Consider the following 22,477-nt stretch of genomic DNA (forward strand, 5'->3'; position numbering starts at 1 on the left):
TCAAAGCCATCAATTTCTCCAGCACCATTTCCCTACTAATACTGATTTCTTTCAGTTCCTCCCTCTCACTAAACCTTTTGTTCCCCAACGTTTCTGGTATGTTATTAGTGTCCTCCTTTGTGAAGACAGAACCAAAGTATGTATTTAGTTGGTCAGCCATTTCTTTGTTCCCCATTATAAATTCCCCTGTTTCTGACTGTAAGGGACCTACATTTGTCTTCACCAATCTTTTTCTCTCCACATGCCTATAGAAACTTTTACAGTCAGTTTTTATGTTCTCGTACTCTATTTTCCCCTTCTAAATCAACCCCTTTGTCCTCCTTTGCTGAATTCTAAAGTGCTCCCAATCCTCAGGTCTGTTGTTTTTTCTGGCCAATTTGTGTGCCTCTTCCTTGGATCTAATACTGTCTCTAATTTCCCTTGTAAGCCATGGTTTGGTCACCTTTCCTATTGTACTTTTGCGCCAGACAGGAATAAACAATTATTGCAGTTCACCCATGTGCTCTTTGAATGTTTGCCGTTGCCTATCCACCATCATCCCTTTAGGTAACGTTTCCCAATCCATCATAGCCAACTCGCGCCTCATACCATCATAGTTTCCTTTATTAAGATTCAGGACCCTAGTCTCAGAATCAACTACATCACTCTCCATCTTGACGAAGAATTCTATCATATTATGGCCGCTCATCCCCAAAGGGCCTCACACAACTAGACTGTCAATTATTCCTTTCTCATTACACAATCCCCAGTCTAGGGTGGCCTGTTCTCTAGTTGGTTCCTCAATGTATTGGTCCAGAAAACCATCCCGTATACACTCCAGGAATTCCTCCTCTACGGTATTGTTACTATTTTGATTTGCCCAATCTATATGCAGATTAAAGTCACCCATAATTACAGATGTTCCTTTATTGTATGCGTCTCTAATTTCCTGTTTAATGCCATTTCTAACATCATCACTACAGTTTGGGGGTCTATATACAACCCTTACTAAAGTTTTTTGCCCTTAGTGCTTCTCAGTTCTATCCATTCGGGTTCTGCATCATTGGAGCTAATATCTTTCCTCACTATTGCATTAATTTCCTCTTTAACCAGCAATGCAACTCCACTGTCTTTTCCTTTTTGTCTGTCCTTCCTAAATACTGAATACCCCTGGATGTTCAGTTCCCATCCCTGGTCACCCTGCAGCCATGTCTCTGTAATCCCGACTATATCATACCTGTTTACATTTATTTGCGCGGTTAATTTATCCACCTTATTGCGAATGCTCCTGACATTAAGGTACAAAGCCTTAAGGTTCGTCTTTTGAACATTACTTGTCCCATTCCCACTATTTTACACTGAGGCCCTGTTTGATTCTTGCCCTTGATTTCTCTGCCTATCACTTTTCTTATTCCCCTCTCTGTCTTTTGTTCTTGTCCTTGATTCCCCTCCTCTGATTCCTTGCATAGGTTCCCATCCCCCTGCCATTTTAGTTTAAACTCTCCCCAACCACTCTAGCAAATATTCCCCCTGGGACATCAGTCCCGGTCCTGCCCAGGTGTAACCCGTCCAGTTTGTACTGGTCCCACCTCCGCCAGAACCAGTCCCAATGTCCCAGGAATCTGAAACCCTCCCCCTCACATCATCTCTTCAGCCACGTATTAATCCGACATATCCTGCTATTTCTACTCTGACTGGCACGTGGCACTGGTAGTAATCTGGTTGACAGACAGGAAACAAAGTGAAGGAATAAACAGGTCTTTTTCTGAATGGCAGGCAGTGACTAGTGGGGTTCCGCAGAGATCGGTGCTGGGACCCCAGCTATTCACAATATATATTAATGATTTAGATGAGGGAATTAAATGTAATATCTCCAAATTTGCAGATGACACAAAGCTGGGTGGGAGGGTGAGCTGTGAGGAGGATGCAGAGATGCTTCAGTGTGATTTGGACAAGCTGAGTGAGTGGGCAAATGCATGGCAGATGCAATATAATGTGGATAAATGTGAGGCTATTCACTTTGGTAGCAAAAACAGGAAGGCAGATTATTATCTGAATGGCTATAAATTGAGAGAGGGGAATGTGCAATGAGACCTTGGTGTTCTCGTACATGGATATGGGGAGAAAGTGGGAGCAGGCTATTGAGTTGGATGATCAGCCATGATCATAATGAATGGCGGAGCAGGCTCGAAGGGCTGAATGGCCTACTCCTGCTCCTTGTTTCTATGTTTGAAATTTTGCATCAATCCTACTTTACAATATTGCACAATGTGCCCATTGCGATGGCAGTAGAAGCACTCGGTTCTTTTAAATTGTCATTGGTTTGCAGGCAATCTGGTTCCAATTCTGCGATTGTTAATGTGGGTTTTATCCGTTAAACCATTGCTTTTTGCTGTCCTGCTACTGGCAGTTGTTTCCCACCTTTCTGTGGAGCCCTGTACTTCTGGGCCATTTCTAGCCGGTGCCTCTCTCCCAACGTGAAGAATGGTGCAATTTTGTGCTCCCTTGATTTCTTCTGAGTCCCTGACCACACTTTCCATTGTGAGCATCAACTCCAGCACCTTGCTGAAGTCTAAATTTTTTTCTGACAACAACCTTTTTTGAAAAGAGTTGACGTTTCGAGTCCTCATGACCCTTCGACAGAACTGTCGAAGGGTCATGAGGACTCGAAACGTCAACTCTTTTCTTCTCCGCCGATGCTGCCAGACCTGCTGAGTTTTTCCAGGTAATTCTGTTTTTGTTTTGGATTTCCAGCATCCGCAGTTTTTTTGTTTTTAACCTTTTTTGAATGTTGTCTTTGTTAATCCCACACACTAATCGGTCTCTTAACATGTCATTAATCGATGTCCCGAACTCTCAGTGCTCTGTTAATTGTTTTAAGGCTGCTACATAGCAAGCGACTGTCTCTCCAGGGGCGCAACACCTCGAATTTAATTTAAAATGCTATGTTGTTACCGAGGGTTTCGGCTGAAAGTGGCTTTTCACTAGATTTGCCAACTCAAAGTTTGTGGAATGTGGGTGTCGGGTGCCATTAGACTGCAAATTAGGTTTTACTGCCACATGTTGATAAGAGGAACTCCCGCCTCTTCTCCTCCCCCAATATGTCATTGGCCAAAAAGAAAAACGCAAGGCGTTCAATATAATGTGACCAGTCGTCAGTGGTCTGATCAAACGGTTCAATACGGCCAAATTGTAGCATTATGGAGGGCGATAGCTTCGATGACTATGGTGAGGGCTTACAATTGTAATGTACTTACAATTGGCTTGCAGGGCATGGCTAATTCACTACAGTTGAGTTTTCACAGCTTTCCTTGGAGTTGTCGATTGGTCGTGTTTTGCCTCGTCGTCAGTCATTATGTTTTACTATGGGGCCGGTTTGCTCGCGAACCAGTTGAATGCTTATCTGTCAGCAGGTGAGGTGATTACAATATACTGCAGACGCAGAGACCAATATGAAATGAAGCACGTACTATTTATTTACACAGACAGCAGAGCACTAATATGAAGTGTGCTTCTCCAACCAGGCCCCACTATAGATTAACGTTAAAATGGTAGTCTGGGCTACACAGCTATTGGGTTTTACAGTCACGTAGTCAATCTGCTCACACTCTCTTAAAGGTGTATTACACCTCAGATTACCACAATATGATAAACAGAGATCTTAAATTCATTGTGTTCTTTTTAATTAGAGAGCTGTTTTTTTTGGATTTAATTAGAGAGCTGTTTTTTTTGGATTTAAGCAAGTGGACTATCTGTATCGGAGATTCTCGTAAGGCTGGTAAGATACAGGAGTTAAATTTTGGACAAATTAGGCAGAAATCTTTATTGAAGACTGACAGATTTATTCACATTGTGGTCAGGAGAAGGGGTTGGCTTTTCCATTCAAAAGCAGATCAAGTTGTGTAGTTAGTTATCTGTGAAGGGCCATATCATAAAACGTGGGCTGAAGCAATGGAATGCATTTAAGGGGAGGGATATGGTGAGAGTGCAAGAAGGCTGCATTGGAAAGGAGAGATTTGTTGAGACGAATTGTCCATTTTCTTGTCTCAAATATTCTCAACATTGGAAGACAGCTCCCTCTTTAACTGTTGCTGAGGACTTTGAGGAATGTTAAATGTTTGTATTCTGTTGCTCTTTAGCTCTTTGCCCAGTTTACACAGTCCAAGTGTCTCTGTTCGCTGCAGTGGGACAATGAAGAGACACAAGGCAACACAGCCAGAGCATTGCAGATGGAATTTGCTCAGTATCATTGAGAAATGTGAGAGACTGGGCAATGCCCAGAGTGGGCAGCAGCAAGTTGGGAAATAGTTGAAGATAAGAGAAGGCAAATGAAGAACCCATTTTTCTGTTAGACACTTTTCCAAAGCAGGCAGGGCTGGCAGTGTAGAATCATGATAGTTAATTAAAACCACATTGTTTTTGCCTCATCTAACGCTCAAATCTGGAATTTGATAAACTCTTGGTAGGCAAGCCATGTGTAAATGAAACCAAGTCTGCAGTGAAGAGATAAAAACAAAAAACTGCGGATGCTGGAAATCCAAAACAAAAACAGAATTACCTGGAAAAACTCAGCAGGTCTGGCAGCATCGGTGGAGAAGAAAAGAATTGACGTTTCGAGTCCTCATGACCCTTCCACAGAACTGAGTGAATATAAGGAGAGGGGTGAAATATAAGCTGGTTTAAGGTGTGTGTGGGGCGGGGTGTGGGGTGGTGGAGAGAAGTGGGGGTGGGATGGTGTGCTTGTTGGGACAAGCAAGCAGTAATAGGAGCAGATAATCAAAAGATGTCACAGGCGAAAGAACAAAAGAACACAGAGGTGTTGAAGGTGGTGATATTATCTAAATGAATGTGCTAATTAAGAATGGATGGTATGGCACTCAAGGTACAGCTCTAGTGGGGGTGGGGTGGAAAGACTAGTGGGGCATAAATGATTTAAAAATAATGGAAATAGGTGGGAAAAGAAAAATCTATATAAATTATTGGCAAAAACAAAAGGAAGGGGGAAGAAACAGAAAGGGGGTGGGGATGGAGGAGGGAGATCAAGATCTAAAGTTGTTGAATTCAATATTCAGTCCGGAAGGCTGTAAAGTGCCTAGTCGGAAGATGAGGTGTTGTTGCTCCAGTTTGCATTGGGCTTCACTGGAATAATGCAGCAAGCCAAGGACAGACATGTGGGCAAGAGAGCAGGGTGGAGTGTTAAAATGGCAAGCGACAGGGAGGTTTGGGTCATTCTTGCGGACAGACCGTAGGTGTTCTGCAAAGCGGTCGCCCAGTTTACGTTTGGTCTCTCCAATGTAGAGGAGACCACATTGGGAGCAACGAACACAGTAGACTAAGTTGGGGGAAATGCAAGTGAAATGCTGCTTCACTTGAAAGGAGTGTTTGGGCCCTTGGACGGTGAAGAGAGAGGAAGTGAAGGGGCAGGTGTTGCATCTTTTGCGTGGGCATGGGGAGGGGCCATAGGTGGGGGTTGAAGAGTAGGGGGTGAAGGAGGAGTGGACCAGGGTGTCCCAGAGGGAATGATCCCTATGGAATGCCGCCAGGGGTGGTGAAGGGAAGATGTGTTTGGTGGTGGCATCATGCTGGAGTTGGCGGAAATGGCGGAGGATGATCCGTTGAATGCTTCTTTGGGCAGGAGTCCTCTCCCCGCTCAACGAATCCTTTTACCCACCTCCAATATTCTCCCTCCACCTGGACCCCTGCCTCTGGATTCTTACTTTCTCTTGATCTTTTCATTGAGAACTGTCGGCGTGACATTAATCATCTCAATTTCTCTGCTCCTCTCACCTATTCTAATCTCTCTCTCTCTGAACTTGCTGCACTCCATTCTCTCAGGTCCAACCCTGACATTGTCATCAAACCCGCTGACAAGGGTGGTGCTGTTGCTGTCTGGTGCACTGACCTCTACCTCACAGAGGCTGAGCGTCAACTCGCAGACACTTCCTCTTACCTCTCCCTGGACCATGACCCCACCACTGAACATCAAGCCATTGTTTCCAGGACTGTCACTGACCTCATCTCCTCTGGGGATCTTCCTCCCACAGCTTCCAACCTGATAGTCGCCCAACCTCGGACGGCCCACTTCTACCTCCTACCCAAAATCCACAAACAGAACTGTCCCGGTAGACCGATCATGTCAGCTTGCTCCTGCCCCACAGAACTTATTTCTCGTTATCTTGACTCCCTTCTCTCTCCCCTTGTCCAGTCCCTTCCCACCTACATCCGTGATTCCTCTGACACCTTACGTCACATCAACAATTTCCAGTTCCTTGGCCCCAACCGCTTCCTCTTCACCATGGATGTCCAATCCCTCTACACCTCCATCCCCATCCAGGATGGTCTGAGGGCCCTTAGCTTCTTCCTCGAACAGAGGCCCGAACAATCCCCATCCACCACTACTCTCCTCCGTCTGGCTGAACTTGTTCTCACACTGAACAATTTCTCCTTTAACTCCTCTCACTTTCTCCAAATAAAAGGTGTGGCTATGGGTACCCGCATGGGCCCCAGCTATGCCTGTCTCTTTATGGGGTATGTGGAACATTCCTTGTTCCAGTCCTACTCCGGCCCCCTTCCACAACTCTTTCTCCGGTACATTAATGATTACTTCGGTGATGCTTCATGCTCTCGTCGGGACCTGGAAAAATTTATTAATTTGGCTTCCAAGCTCCATCCCTCCATCATTTTCAAGTGGTCCATCTCTGACACTTCCTTTCCCTTCCTTGACCTCTCTGTCTCAATCTCTGGTGATAGACTGTCCACCAATATCCATTACAAACACACCGACTCCCACAGCTACCTCGACTACAGCTCCTCACACCCCGCTTCCTGTAAGGACTCCATCCCATTCTCTCAGTTCCTTCGCCTCCGTTGCATCTGTTCCGATGATGCTACATTCAAAAACAGTTCCTCTGACATGTCCTCCTTCTTCCTTAACCGAGGTTTTCCACCCACGGTGGTTGACAGGGCCCTCAACCATGTCCGGCCCATCTCCCGCGCATCCGCCCTCACGCCTTCTCCTCCCTCCCAGAAACATGATAGGGTCCCCCTTGTCCTCACTTATCACCCCACCAGCTCCGCATTCAAAGGATCATCTTCCGCCATTTCTGCCAACTCCAGCATGATGCTACTACCAAACACATCTTCCCTTCACCCCCCCTATCGGCATTCCACAGGGATCGTTCCCTCCGGGACACCCTGGTCCACTCCTCCATCACCCCCTACTCCTCAACCCCCTCCTATGGCACCTCCCCATGCCCACGCAAAAGATGCAACACCTGCCCCTTCACTTCCTCTCTCCTCACTGTCCAAGGGCCCAAACACTCCTTTCAAGTGAAGCAGCATTTCACTTGCATTTCCCCCAACTTAGTCTACTGCATTTGCTGCTCCCAATGCGGTCTCCTCTGCATTGGAGAGACCAAACGTAAACTGGGGGGACAAGGGGGACCCTATCATGTTTCTGGGAGGGAGGAGAAGGCGTGAGGGCGGATGCGTGGGAGATGGGCCGGACACGGTTGAGGGCCCTGTCAAACGTAAACTGGGCGACCGCTTTGCAGAACACCTGTGGTCTGTCCGCAAGAATGACCCAAACCTCCCTGTCGCTTGCCATTTTAACACTCCACCCTGCTCTCTTGCCCACATGTCCGTCCTTGGCTTGCTGCAATGTTCCAGTGAAGCTCAACGCAAACTGGAGGAACAACACCTCATCTTCCAACTAGGCACTTTACAGCCTTCCGGACTGAATATTGAATTCAACAACTTTAGATCTTGAACTCCCTCCTCCATCCCCACCCCCTTTTTGTTTCTTCCCCCTTCCTTTTGTTTTTGCCAATAATTTATATAGATTTTTCTTTTCCCACCTATTTCCATTATTTTTAAATCATTTATGCCCCACTAGTCTTTCCACCCCACCCCCACTAGAGCTGTACCTTGAGTGCCCTACCAACCAATCTTAATTAGCACATTCATTTAGATAATATCACCACCTTCAACACCTCTGTGTTCTTTTGTTCTTTTGTCTGTGACATCTTTTGACTATCTGCTCCTATCACTGCTTGCTTGTCCTTACAACCACACCACCCCTCCCCAACTTCTCTCTCCCCCACCCCGCCACCACCCCTCACCACCCCCCACCCCCCACCCACCCCCTACCCCCCACCTTAAACCAGCTTATATTTCACCCCTCTCCTTATATTCACTCAGTTCTATGGAAGGGTCATGAGGACTCGAAATGTCAACTCTTTTCTTCTCCGCCGATGCTGCCAGACCTGCTGAGTTTTTCCAGGTAATTCTGTTTTTGTTCTGCAGTGAAATCACTGATCCACTCTCCAGTTGATCGAAGCTGTAAAATAGCCCAAAGTGATGCAGAACAAAGTAAAACAACAATGGAGCTGTACCTCTCATCACAAGGATGAGAAGCATCTTGTTCAATGGATTTGAATAGGCCACTCTGTCCTTGTACATCAGATCCTCTTTTCAGACCACAAGACAAATCATCCAAAGTCAAGGTGATGCAGTCCAATTGCTGTAATTACAACAGCTTGCATTTAAATGGCACCTTTAACAACAACTTGTATTTGTCTAATTGTTTTTTAAAATGATCAAACTAAATTGGACACCGAGTCACACAAGGTGATAATTAGGTCAGGTGATCAAAAGTTTAGAGAAGGAGGTAGGCTTAAGGAGAACTTTAAAAGGAGGAAAAAGAGAGGCAGAGAGGCATAGTGAATGAATTCCAGAGTTTGGGGCCCAGGCAACTGCTGTCAATGGTGCAATTAAAATGATAAAAATAACTCGCTTCACAGGAGCGTTCTCAGACAAAATTGGACACCAAGTCACAGAAGGAGCAGATATTAGGAGCATTTTTTACACTGGCAATTTATTTGGAGACCAAGGTCAGAGACCACTAGCACTTGGCTTGTTTATGTGATACTCCTCGATGTGCTACTTAGTGAAGTGTTAATCCTAGTTAAAATAAACAGGGAGGATTGTGTTCAGCATTTATCCAACAGTACTATCAACAGTAATATCTAGGCTAAAAGAAAAGTACAGGTGTATAACAAGAAACAATATGGAACAAAAGTCAAGAAAGAATATAATTTATAAGAACATAGGAGCAGAAGTAGGCCATTCAGCCCATTGAGCCTGCTCCGCCATTCAATATGATCATGGCTGATCATCCACTTTAATGCCTTTTTCCCACACTATCCCCTTGTCCCTTTATGTCATTGGTATTTAAAAATCTGTTAATCTCTGCTTTAAACAAACTCAATGACTGTGCTTCGACAGCCCTCTGGGGTAGAGCATTCCAAAGATTCACAACCCTTTGAGTAAAAGAATTTCTCCTCATCTCAGTTCTAAGTGGCTTCCCCCATATTTTTAAATCATTCTAGACCCCCTAAACCAGGGGAAACATCTTACCTGCATCTACCCTGTCTATTCCTTAAAGTATTTTGTAGGTTTCAATGAGATCACCTCTCATTCTTTGAGAAAACAGGCCCAATTTCCCCAATCTCTCTTCATAAGTCCCACCATCCCAGGGACCCGTCTGGTGAATCTTTGCTGCACTCCCTCAATGGCAATAATATCCTTCTGAAGGTAGGGGGACCAAAACTGCTCTCAGTACTCCAGGTGCAGTCTAACCAAGGTTCGATACAATTGGAGCAAGACTTTGCTACTCCTGTACACAACTCCTCTTGCAATAAAGACTGACATACCATTAGCCTTCCTAATTGCCTGCTGAACCTGCATGGTAGCTTTTAGTGACTTATTGATGAGGACACCCAGGTCCCTTTGTACATCTACACTTTCTAATCTCTCACCATTTAAGAAATATTCTGCACAGCTGTTCCTTCTACCAAAGTAGATAACCTCACATTTTTCCACATTATATTCCATCTGCCATGTTCCTGCCCACTCACCAAGTCTGTCCAAATCCCTTTGAAGCTGCTTTGCATCTTCCTCACAACACACATTCCCACCCAGCTTTGCATCATGCACGAACTTGGAAATATTACATTTGGTCTGCACATCCAAATCATTGACATATAGGGTGAACAGCTGGGGCCCAAGTACTGATCCTTGCGGTACCCCACTAGGCACAGTCAATGCGAGAATGACCAATTATTCCTACTGTTTTCTGCCTGTTGGCCAATAATTCATGCGAGTATGTTCTTTCCCATCCCAAGTGCTTTCATTTTGCTAACTGACCTCCTGTGGAGGACCTTATCAAAAGCCTTCTGAAGATCCAAGTATACTACGTCCACCGAATCCCCTTTATCGATTCTGTTAGCAACATCCTTAATACTCCAACAGGTTCATCAAGCATGATTTCCCATTCATAAATCCATGCTGACCATGACCAATGAGATCATTATTATCTAAGTATCCATTTATCACATCCTTTATAATAGATTCTAGCATTTTCCCTACTACTAATGTAGGCTAACAAGTGATGTTAAATCATCATAAATGTACTTGATTTATTGACACTGTTTGCTGCCCACCCCAGTGGGGTATATTCTCTCACAAGAAGCTGTGATTTTAGCAGAACATTTATACATTGATGTTAAAAGCAAAATTCTACTCCAAATTGTGCCAAATGAAATGTCAAAATCAAAAACTTCTGTGGCAACTATACTCCTAGCCTTTAAAAGCAACTCATATATATCGTGTACAGAATATGCACTAAGGGCCCCACTTGGATCTATCTGCTGCTCTTGATGATAACATCACCACCTGGAAGTTCCCCTCCAAGTCACTCACCATCCTGACTTGGAAATATATCGCCGTTCCTTCACTGTCGCTGGGTCAAAATCCTGGAACTCCCTCCCTAACAGCACTGTGGGTGTACCTACACCACATGGACTGCAACAGTTCAAGAAGGCAGCTCACCACCACCTTCTCAAGGGCAATTAGAGATGGGCAATAAATGTTGGCCCAGCCAGTGTAGCCCACATCACATGAATGAATTTAAAAAAAACTCACCTTAATGAACTCAAGATGTTCAAAACTACTTTACATTAATAAAGCACTTATGAAGTCTAGTCACTGTTGTAATATAGAAAACGCAGCAGCCAATTGGTGCACAGCAAGCTCCCACAAACAGCAATATGATAATGATCAGCATATCTGCTTAATTGGCATTTGAGAGATTAATGCTGGCCAGGATTTGTACTTGTGTGTACTTATGAGGGCCGAGTAGTACTGTTTGAACATTGTTCTCTTTTAGCTGGACCTGAATATGATCCCAGGCTGTTATGGTGCTTTCATAATACAGGTTGGGTTTCAGGAGATGGGTCACCACAGGAATGGCACCAGTGTGAACTGACAACAAAAGTGCCTAACAAGTAGAAAAATAATCAGTGACATCCAAGACTGTAGTGAATCAGCACCTAACAGCAGCTCTGTTTTGCAGATGTTTTACTGTCTTTAATAATTACAACAGGCACAGGTTTAAAGACTCTGCAGCAGGTATCTGAACAGAGAGAAAAACAAAGATCCTTGAAAATGACACTGCCAAATTTAAGGGACTGAAAACAAAACAGTTAGTAACATTTTTTTTGGCATTCAGCAATATAATTGCTCAAAATATAGGTCAGCCTGCTGTAGGATTCAAACTCTCATTAGGCTAAAATCAACGCACAGCAAAATGCACCCAAGCTGTGCTCATTATCTTCTGCGTGGCACTGCCAGCTCTGGTTTCCAGGACACTACTTGCCAGTCTGTAATCTGCATTTATGCCCTCACTTGCTCTCTCTATCTCTCCCCTAGGGATCTCCCCCTTTCATCAGACAGGGTGGTCCGAAAAGACATGCTGTCACAAATATCTTAAAAACATTCCTCAACAGCTGATGAAGCAAAGAGAGGTATTGGGAAGCTGAGCTATGCAGTTCCAGGCAGCCTCAAGTTCCATCCTGGATGTGTGCTACATTGATTGGCCTTAACCAAGGCGGAGCTAGGCATGCTCCACATGGCCTTCATAGGCCTGGGCCCACAGAATATTCAGCCAGCTTAATTTGGCTCCCATTCCCAATTGGAAAATACGCATGTGTGGTTCAATTGCTGATCAACGATATCCCACCTGCTCTCACACTTTGTGCTGATTCAAACTTGGGTAATATAGGAGGACAAAACCCTGTCCCTGCATGAGTCTAAATTTCAGGAAAAGAGGAAGAGAAAAGTGAAGGAAAGCAAAGTTCTGCAAAAATAAACTGATAAGTAGGTCATAAATTTTAAACAAAACAAGTATATGTCCAAAACAAGTTGAACATGAACATGAGCCAACCCAACATGCACACACACAGCACCCAGAGTGGATTAGCTGGGTGTTTTTACATATCTCCTTGTAGGAATATCTTAACCTCTTGAGATCCAAAATTGATTTTTGACTCAATCATTGGGACTGAGAACACATAATGCATTGCTACAAAATTGAGTGAGTGTTTCAATCACTTGCAACATGACAAATCAATTGCTGAGGAAGGTTTCATTGTAATTTTTAATATAAAAGTTAATTTCCTCTGGTCGTCTCCTGAAGGCTCTTACTCAGGGTAGAAGTTACAGATAATGTTACCACATCCAATTCTTCATGTGAACCTCGACAGAAGATGCCAGCTAGCCACTCACATGGAAGGGCCTCACAGTCAAGCCCAGTGCCAGTACTGAACCATGTCATGCACTTTTTGAGCAAGCTAGTAATTTTTTCAACTTCCTTTCCCTACTTTAGATGAGGAAAGTGGCAATGTTAACATGAGCTAACTACACAGAAAACCAAGTCTTATGAGTGTTTTCCCCTTTTTCTGTCTTCCCCCACCTCTGAGGCGAGGGGACTCATGGGTATCTTTGTCCATTATAACAGTTATCCACATCCTACACCCTACCACCGCCTTCATCAAGCAGAGTCAACATGTTTTTATGAAAGTGGAGAGTATTCCATCACACTCCTGACTTAAGACCATAAGATGTAGGAGAAGTAGGCCATTCAGCCCATCAAGTCTGCTCCACTATACAATGAGATCATGGCTGATCTGATAATCCTCAACTTCACTTTCCTGCTTTGTCCCCATAACCCTTGATTTTCTTACTGATTAAGAATCTGTCTATCTCAGCTTCGAATATACTGAACAACCCAGCCTGTACAGCCCTCTGCAGTAAAGAATTCCACAGATTCACTACCCTCTGAGAGAAGAAATTCTTCCTCATCTCTGTCTTAAATGGGTGACCCCTTACTCTGAGATTATGCCCTCTGGTCCTAGACTCTCCCACAAGGGGAAACAACCTATCAGCATCTACCCTGTCAAGTCCCCTAAGAACCTTGTATGTTTCAATAGAGTCACCTCTCATTCTTCTAAATTCCAATGAGTACAGGCCCAACCTACTCAAACTCTCCTCATAATGTAATCCCTCCAAACCCAGGATCAACCTAGTAAACCTTCTCTGGACTGCCTCTAATGCCAGTATATCTTTCTTTAGATAAGCGGACCAAAACTGTTCACAGTATTCTAGGTGTGGTCTAACTAGTGCCTTGTACATTTTTAGCAAGACTTCCCTATTTTTATACTCTATTCCCTTTGAAATAGAGGCCAACATTCCATTTGCTTTCTCTATTACCTGTTGAACCTGTATGTTAGCTTTTTGTGATTCATGCACGAGGACACCCAAATCCCTCTGTGCTGCAGCTTTCTGCAGTCTTTCTCCATTTAAATAATATTCAGCTCCTCTATTCTTCCTGCCAATGTGCATAACCTCACATTTTCCCACATTATATTCCATCTGCCAAGTTTTTGCCCACTCACTTAACCTGTCTCTATCCCTCAGTAGACTCCTTCTGCCTTCCTCACCACTTGCCTTCTCACCTATTTTAGTGTCATCCACAAACTTGGTGATAGTATATTCACTTCCCTCATCTAAGTCATTAATATATGTTGTAAATAATTGAGGCCCCAGCACTGATCCCTGTGACACTAGCTACATGTTGCCATCCTGAAAATGCCCCCCTTATTCCAACTCTCTGAGCAGAATTTTCCATTTGTCAGGCGGGCGGGCCTGACCCAATCGCCGGTGGGTGCGGAGCCAATCACCGCCAGCGATCGGAGCTGCACCGCCATTTTACGTGGGCGGGCCCATTAAGTCCCGCCCAGCGTGATGTCCGGCGGGAAGTGCTATGCGCTAAGGGCCGGCAAGGGGGGGGGGGGGTAATCCCTGAAATCGAGAGTGCACTCTTTCACGCATGCGCACTGAAAAACGCACTCATCTCCCTGAGGCTAAGTGCAGCCTCAGGGCGATGGCCTCGACTTTTAACAATATTAAAAACAGAGAAAAAAAATTCCCTTACATGTCCCCTCATGTGACAATGTCACATGAGTTGGGACATGTGCATAATTTACTTAACTTTATTACAATTTTTAAAACCCTACATGAGAGCTCATCCCGCTGCTGGATGAGCTTTCATGTTTTTTTCTAGTTGCCACCAGGGCTCCTGGCCTTAAGGTTGGACGGGCAGGTCCTTCGATTGCTTAACTGATCCTGTCAATGGCCTCAAGTGGCCATTGACAGTCGGCGGGCCCGCAGCTGATTTTGCTGCATCCCCATCTTCCTGAAAATTTAAATGGGGCGGGGGGACGTCGGGGGTTCCCCCGACATCATCCCATGTCATTTTACACGTCAGCGAACAGGCCCCTCCCCCCACTTGCCGACGGCAAAATTCTGCTCTCTGTCTTCTGCTAGTTAGCCAATCCTCTATCATGCTAATATACTACCCCCAATATCATGGGCTCATCTTACTAAGTAGCCTTATGTGTGGTACCTTATTGAATGCCTTTTGGAAATCCAAATATATTACATCTACTGGTTCCCCTTTATCTATCCTGCTTGTTACATCCTCAAAGAATTCTAACAAATTTGTTAGGCATGATTTCCCCTTCATGTAGCCATGCTGACGCTGCTTGATTAGATTATGTATTTCTAAATGCTCTGCTATTACATCCTTTATAATAGATTCCAACATTTTCCAAATGACAGATGTTAAGTTAACTAGCCAATAGTTACCTGTTTTTTGTCTCCCTTCCATTTTGAATAAGGGTGCTACAGTGGACATTCTCCAATCCTCTGAGACTTTTCCAGAATCTAAGGATTCTTGGAAGATTACTACCTGTACATCCACTATCTCTGTAGCTACTTCCTATAATATCCTAGAATGTAACCCATCAGGTCCAGGGGACTTAACAGCCTTTAGCCCCATTAGTTTCCCTAGTACTTTTTGTCTAGTGATAGTTATTGTATTTATTTCCTCCCTGCCTTTTGCCTCTTGATTACTTGGTATTTTTGGAATGCTATTAGTATCTTCTGGTGCCTTGTAGGTGGTGGACAGGCTTTGGGGAATCAGGAGGTGAGTTACTCTCCACAGAATTCCCAGCCTCTGACCTGCTCTTGTAGCCACAGTATTTATATGGCTGGTCCAGTTCAGTTTCTGGTCAATGGTAACCCCCAGGATGTTGGTGCCACCATAAATAAAATGTTTTTTTAACCTAATTGTTTTCCAATTACTAGACATAATTAAAACCTGCAACTGACTCCCAACTGATACCGAGGACCATATGTGCTGCATGGTATTAGCTCTTGCACATATATGGTACACAGCAGGTCATAGGAAGTGATTCATCCTTGTCTGGCAATCTATTGTCATAGTTTGGCGAGCACCACATGTGGCAGCAGCAGCACAGTCCGGTTTGTTTTATCGATTTGGTGCTGATAAGGCAGCAATGGGCCATGATATGTGGAGCAGACATTCCATTTGTCCATTGATCTGACTTGTTGACAGCTTTACCTGTTGCAAGGTTTGTTTGAGCCACAGACTGGCTGCTGGCCAGGGTCTACTGAGGGTCTACTCTATTAAGTCGTGTTAAATGAGGTGGAAAAAACTCGCTGGTAAACATTCACATTTGTCATCTTGCTTCATTGAATACTGTGGCAGCGTAATAAGTGCAAAGTAGAGACTTGTCAATGAATATCCTTTGGGCAGCCTGCTGACTGAATGGCTTGTGGTTCGAGCCATTTAAATTATAACAATCCCCAGCATTGAACAAAGCCTATAATTGTTTCAAAAACTATAGAAACCCTCATCAATACTTTCACTTGGCTTCTCTGGTCTATCAAACCCCCATTATTCCCTATATTCATTACATTGGCAAATTAACCTATTACTGGAGGGTTCTATAAAGGATCAGGCTCTGAAACTTACTTTGCTGCCAGGAATCAAGAACATTAACTCAAAAATTAGTCAACGCCGCCTCACAGGAAAGCCTTGTATAGATGAAGCACCTTATTCCTCCGCTCATGGCATCTTAAGTGCTTAGTGCATAATGAATTGTGTTGCAGTAACTGCTACCATGTAGGCAAATGCAGTAGCCATTTCCACACAGCAAGAATGGGATGAATGACCATTTAATTTCTTTTGGTTCAAGAAATCCTCTCTCATCTTCAAACAGTGCAAAGGACCTTCCATAACTACTCTGACCAACAGAACCATGGTTTAATATCGCATCAGAAAAGACAGTAAATTCAACACTGAAGCATTCCATTTCTGCACTGACATCTCAGCCTGAATTATGCATTCAGTTCCTAGAACGTGGTTTGAACAGGACCTCTCAAAGATTGAAGTGCGAGATTGCTTGGTCAAATCATCTCCTGCTCCTACAATCCTTGGGGTGATTTTACAGTCTATTCATAAAACAATCTTTATAACCACTTGTTCCCCAACTCCTCCCATTTTAGTCTTAATTAAGCTCAAAACCACAATGAGCTCTTTCCAAGTGAAACCACATGTCCTGTTATTACATTATGCTCACCACTAGCCATCCTATTAAGGAGCCCGAGGGGGTGACCTAGGCCAATTATGCAGAACACCACAGAGTCCCAAATTAAACACAGATGAGGGATTGATTCAGTTCATCGCATTCAAGAAAGTCCCATTTATAATTCTAACTGAATTCTGAATGAACTGAGACCTTTTCTTTCCCAAGACTGGTTTAAGAATGTGCATGAAGCACTCTTTCACCAGTTGGAGTCTGTGTCTCACATTGACTTATGTTGAAATAAGCTGCTAGAACCTATCTTACTACGTTGTTCAGTAACTTGGTCGCTCTAGGTCACTTCATTAAAGACTCCAGAATCACTGTTTCTCCTCATGACCCCAATACAGAGGATCAACAGAATTGGAAACAGTAGGGAGATAAAGTTGTAAAGGAGTGGTTAGTTGATGCTAATCTTTAAAAGCCTGAAAGAAGGGAAGACAGAGGGAGGGAAGATTAGGAGTTTTGACATTCAAGCAAAGAATGAGTTAAATTAGGAGATGTGAAGAATAGTAATTTCAACTCAAGCAAGGATGTAGAAAGTGTGTGCAGGATGCAGGTGTTGGAGTTTAGGAATCCTGGCTAATCCAGAAACAGATTACAGTATGTCTCAATGGTGTTGACACTCCTGTTAACACCGTCAGCTGAAACACATTCCATTTACAACATTTAATGAGCAATCCTGTACTTTTGGAAAAACATCTCACATGTGCTCCTTATGACTTTTATTTCTGCCAGCAGATTACTGGTTTATAAGGATTTGTGTTCAAATTAAGGGCTCCAATTATGTAATTATAACTTGTATGCACTAATACAAAAATATTACAATTAGTCAGCCAGGCAAATGGCATAAAGTAAGTAACAGATGGATGAACCTGTAATCATATATTGGGGAAATGAATGTGTTAATTGTTTATACTGTGACTGTTATTACAGTGTGTTTACAGTGACTGGCGATTATATCAGAGCTACTTTATTATTTAATTCAGCATTAAAAGGGTCTAGAATTGCACTCCTGATTACTCAATTGGTGTGTGCATGGCCCAGTGTAGAAATAAACCATATAACAGTAACAATTTGCACTGCCATGGCTATCTTAAAGTGTCCCACTGCACTGGAGATAAAACTAAGCAGACAGATTATTGATGACAGCTGAAGGGATGAATAAAGAACAAGTCCCTGAGGAGGTTTCTGAAAAGTAGCATTCCAGGGTGCTTTATAACACAGGGTGCTTTAGAAAGAGTGCAGGGCCTGAGAATGCTAGATGCATCATCTGTGGCTAAAAGATAGAGGGGTAATAGAAGTAGACCAGAGTTGGCACATGATGCACTGGAGAATAGGACAGGAAGCGGTTGTGCACAAAGAGAGCCAAGGAGTTTTGAAATCAAGGGACAAGAAATCAAAAGAGGGTTGGCTAGAGGCCATGGATGTTAGCTGAGTGGGACAGGATCAGGACCACAAATTGTAATTGGTTTGTCTGCAAGGAGACAAAAAGAACAAGGAGTGACTGACCTATCAATGCAAACAGTCTCTACCTTGAGCAAAATCCCTGGTAATTTTGAAAACTTCTATTTAATCTCCCTTTAAACTTTCTCTGTATTAAAAGAATAATCCCAGCTTCTCTATTCTCTCCACATAACTGAAATCTCTCAGCAATTCCAGTCTAGTAAACTCCTCCCCATCCTCTCCAAGATCTTTGTAGCAATGACTATTGGAGAGGAAACTGGAAAAGAGGGGTATGATCAGGCAGGATTTCCACTTTTGATCATGGTCTAGGGATTCAGATCAGATGTATGGAGGGTGTTTGGAGAATACCAGGGGGGCAGGCTCAGCTGTGATACCCCTCAGGGCAAACAACCTCCAGGTTCACGCATGAAGAATGTGTGGCAGCTTGTGAAACAATACCCTAGCAAGGAGGGAAGAACAGGAGTCAGAAAGTGAAAGTATCAGACTTGTGCTCATTAAGCTTCCTGGAACATGCACCAAGTGCTCTGGGCATTTCTCAAAAGTCTCTACCACAAAAGAAAGGATGCCAATGCTGCTATTAACATTCTAAAATGCTGACAGATCATTATTGTTTCCCTGGCACTGCGCCCTAGGGTGAAGCTGTCGCAGGTGCCTCATTAATGTATCACTGCTGCCTCCCTCATCAACTGTATTGCAGCAGATTGGGTCAAACAGTGATTGCAGTCACTTCAAAAGGTTTGCCCCCAGCACCCTCTTCAAGAGAGCCCATGAGAGCAATGAGAGGCACTCTGGAGAAAATTGGCAAAGCTTCGCTTACAGGAAGAGCGTTGTTGAAGGAGAGTGCAATAGCCTTGATTAACTGGGACCCATTTCTAAATAACCTGTCCATCCCACTTCACTAATGAGCTACTCAAAAGGTGCTGGAAACATTGACTTCTGAGAGCTTTCTGCTGCACCTATGTTCTTGGTCCGGTACAAACACACCCTCAGCCCCATTATACAACCATCACGGTCCAACTTTCCCTCGGTCATTTCTGATGGGGGTGGGGGGAGAGCAGTAGCTTGTTGCTAATGGTGTGGTTGCTGCAAGAAAGTAAACACAGACTCAAATCACACCAGGTCCTCTTGTAACTCTTTCTTTCCTAGCAATGCGTTCCACCTTCAAAATTGACAGCATTTTGAAACTTGAGAGAGCCTGTCCTTGTTTGTCACCAGGTCTAGTACACTCTCACCACAGCCAGTTGTGGGTTAAAGTCCACTCTAGGACTGCAGCACATGATCTATGCTGAGCACTTAATTTACCTGCTCTCCTGTTCCACTGTTGTCAACCTTCTGGTTTCTGCACAGTTGGCCTGGCTCTTCACTTTTTGCCCCTGCTTTCTGGCACTCAGTTTCTAGAGCCAGTTGGATGCTTTCACTAACCCAGATCCAGTGGCCTTTCTTCCTGCAGGACGCTAAATGGTGAACACCGGCAGGCTATTCCATGATAGAAGGCATCATTCCTACACATTCATTGACTGTGAAGCACTTTGGGACGTCTCAAGGTTGTGAACGACGCTACAGGAATGCAAGTCTTTCTCTTTTTAATTAGTGTCCACTTACATAAGACATTATTAGATCGTAATTAAGTAACCAGAGCTCTGGCTGATCCCCTCATTCAGGGAAATTGAGTCAGTCCTAGGCCTTCAAGTGCTGCTGAGGCTGAGATTGCTAACTAGGCACCGACTAAGTGTTGAAGTTGGGATCATCTGCATGCAGCTTTAAATTACTGAGTGAGGGAAATTTGGTAATTCAAAAACATACTTGGTATGTCTAACTTTGATCATTCTATCAAGATACACAAAGAAAAACAAAAAAGATAAGGTTGATAAGGATACTGCAGCAAGACTTAGATTATCAGCCACAGAAATGTCATAAAATCTGTCTTAGTGTTTTCTATGACCATTAATCATGCAGTACATATATGTATATGGCTCACAGTCAGGTGCTCTCCTCTGTCAGTCCAAGTCACATTGAGATGGTGATGGAACCCATTCAACAGCTCCTGACTAACAGTATCTAATTATGCAGAGTTTGATAGATGTGCATTAAGATATTCTATGACATGATTTCTAAACACAAGCAGTGGAACAGTATTCAGTAGAAGTCACAGTGACTGTCTGGCATTACACTCTGGCAGTGTTTGTTTCCCCCGTTTGATAGGAATGCCGCTTGGCCAGGACTTTGAACCCAATCACCTCTCACGTCAATGACACCCCCAATGGATTTGATGTCAGTGACATTTCTATGGGCACATTATTCTCAACTGAACAGGGAGGAGTCTATCCTGGGTGTGGTTTGAGGTAAAAGGAACATTTGGGCTCAGCAGCATCAGCAGCCATGGGGAGAGAAAAAAGACTTGCATTTATATAGCGCTTTTTCACAACCACCTGACGTCTTAAAGTGCTGAGCAGCCAAAGAAGTACTTTTAGAAGTGTAGTCACTATTCTGACATAGGGAACGCACGGCTAATTTGCACACAACAAGCTTGCACAAACAGCAATGTGATATTAACCAGCTCATCTGTTATTGTGATGTTGACTAAGGGATAAATATTGACCAGAGCACCAGGGAGCACAACCCTCCTCTTCTTCAAAATAGCATCATGAGATCGGTTACATCCACCTGAGAGGGCAAACGGAGCCTCCAGGTTGCATACTCACCATGTGTTCTCACTGGTGTGGAGTGCTAATGAGTAGACCTGACAAGATTCAGGGCATTCGAGAAAGTGAGGGGGAAGGAATAAAAAGAACCTCTGAATCAAACAAGGAATCAGAGAAACTTCTTTACCCAGAGAAGATGAAAAATGTGGAACTCACCACCACAGGAAGTTGTTGAGATGAATAGCATGGATACATTTCAAGAATAGGAAGATATGGCTTAGGGGGGAGTGAAGAGGGATGAGACGAGCCTTGTGTGGGGGATAAGAATCAGACCCAATGGCTGAATGGCCTGTACTTGCAACATAGGTAATTCTATGCCTGGAGAGGCAGCTATAAATTTGGTCTCCTTCTCAAGGAAGGATATACTTACCTTAGAGAGGATACAGTGAAGGTTCACCAGATCGAATCTTGGGGGTAACAACTAGAGTAGGCCTTTTTCTGATCTTTAGAAGAATGAGAAATAATCTCATTGAAATGTACAAGATTCAGAGAAGATTTGACAAGATAGATGTTGAAGGACTGTTTCTGTCCCTGGCTGGAGAGTCATGTGGTCATAGTCACAAGGTAAGGAACCTGCCATCTAGGACAGAGAAAAGGAGAAAATGTCTGAAGAAGAGTCACACAGACTCAAAACATTAACACTGTCTTTCTCTCCACAGGTGGTTTTTGACCTGCTGAGTTTTTCCAGCATTTTTTGTTTTTGTTTGAGAAAATGTCTTCAGTCGGACAGCTGTGAATCTTTGGAATTCAGTCGGACAGCTGTGAATCTTTGGAATTCAGTCGGACAGCTGTGAATCTTTGGAATTCAGTCGGACAGCTGTGAATCTTTGGAATTCAGTCGGACAGCTGTGAATCTTTGGAATTCAGTCGGACAGCTGTGAATCTTTGGAATTCTCGGCTCCAGAGGGCTGCTCAATTATTGACTATGTTCATATGTTTGAGATTGATAGATTTTTGAACTCTTAAGGGAATCTGGATATTGTGGTAGACTTGGAAAAGGGAGTTGAGATAAAAGAGCAGTTATGATCTCAATGAGTGGCAGAGTGGGCTCAAGATCCACATAAGATAGACATTTTAGCGTATAGTTAGACAAGTTGAAGAGTAAGTAGAATCCTATAGTGATAGCGAAAGCCATTGTTCTGTTAGGGTTTCTCTGTCAGTAAATTTAATTGTATACAAACTACAGCAGACAGGGAGTCAGTCCATCAAGTAGACGTATCAGTTGAACTTGTTATGAAGGCAGCCCTGTGTATCATTAACAAGCAGATCAGTGGGATGTGCTGCTGTTACACACAGATCTGCAGGAATTTCTATGTTATGGCTTCTGACGTGAGGAGCTGTTGCATCTCTCAAGCCCTTGCAGCAGAGCTGGTAGCCACAATCTCATCTCCCTGAGCAAGGTGATTATCACCAAAGTTATAGCTCTCACACCCCTCTGACTGGAGTGCAAAGGGTGATGGTTTGTTAGGATGTGTATTGACA

The sequence above is a fragment of the Carcharodon carcharias genome, chromosome 32, assembly GCF_017639515.1.
Source record: "Carcharodon carcharias isolate sCarCar2 chromosome 32, sCarCar2.pri, whole genome shotgun sequence".
NCBI classification, from domain to species: Eukaryota; Metazoa; Chordata; class Chondrichthyes; order Lamniformes; family Lamnidae; genus Carcharodon; species Carcharodon carcharias.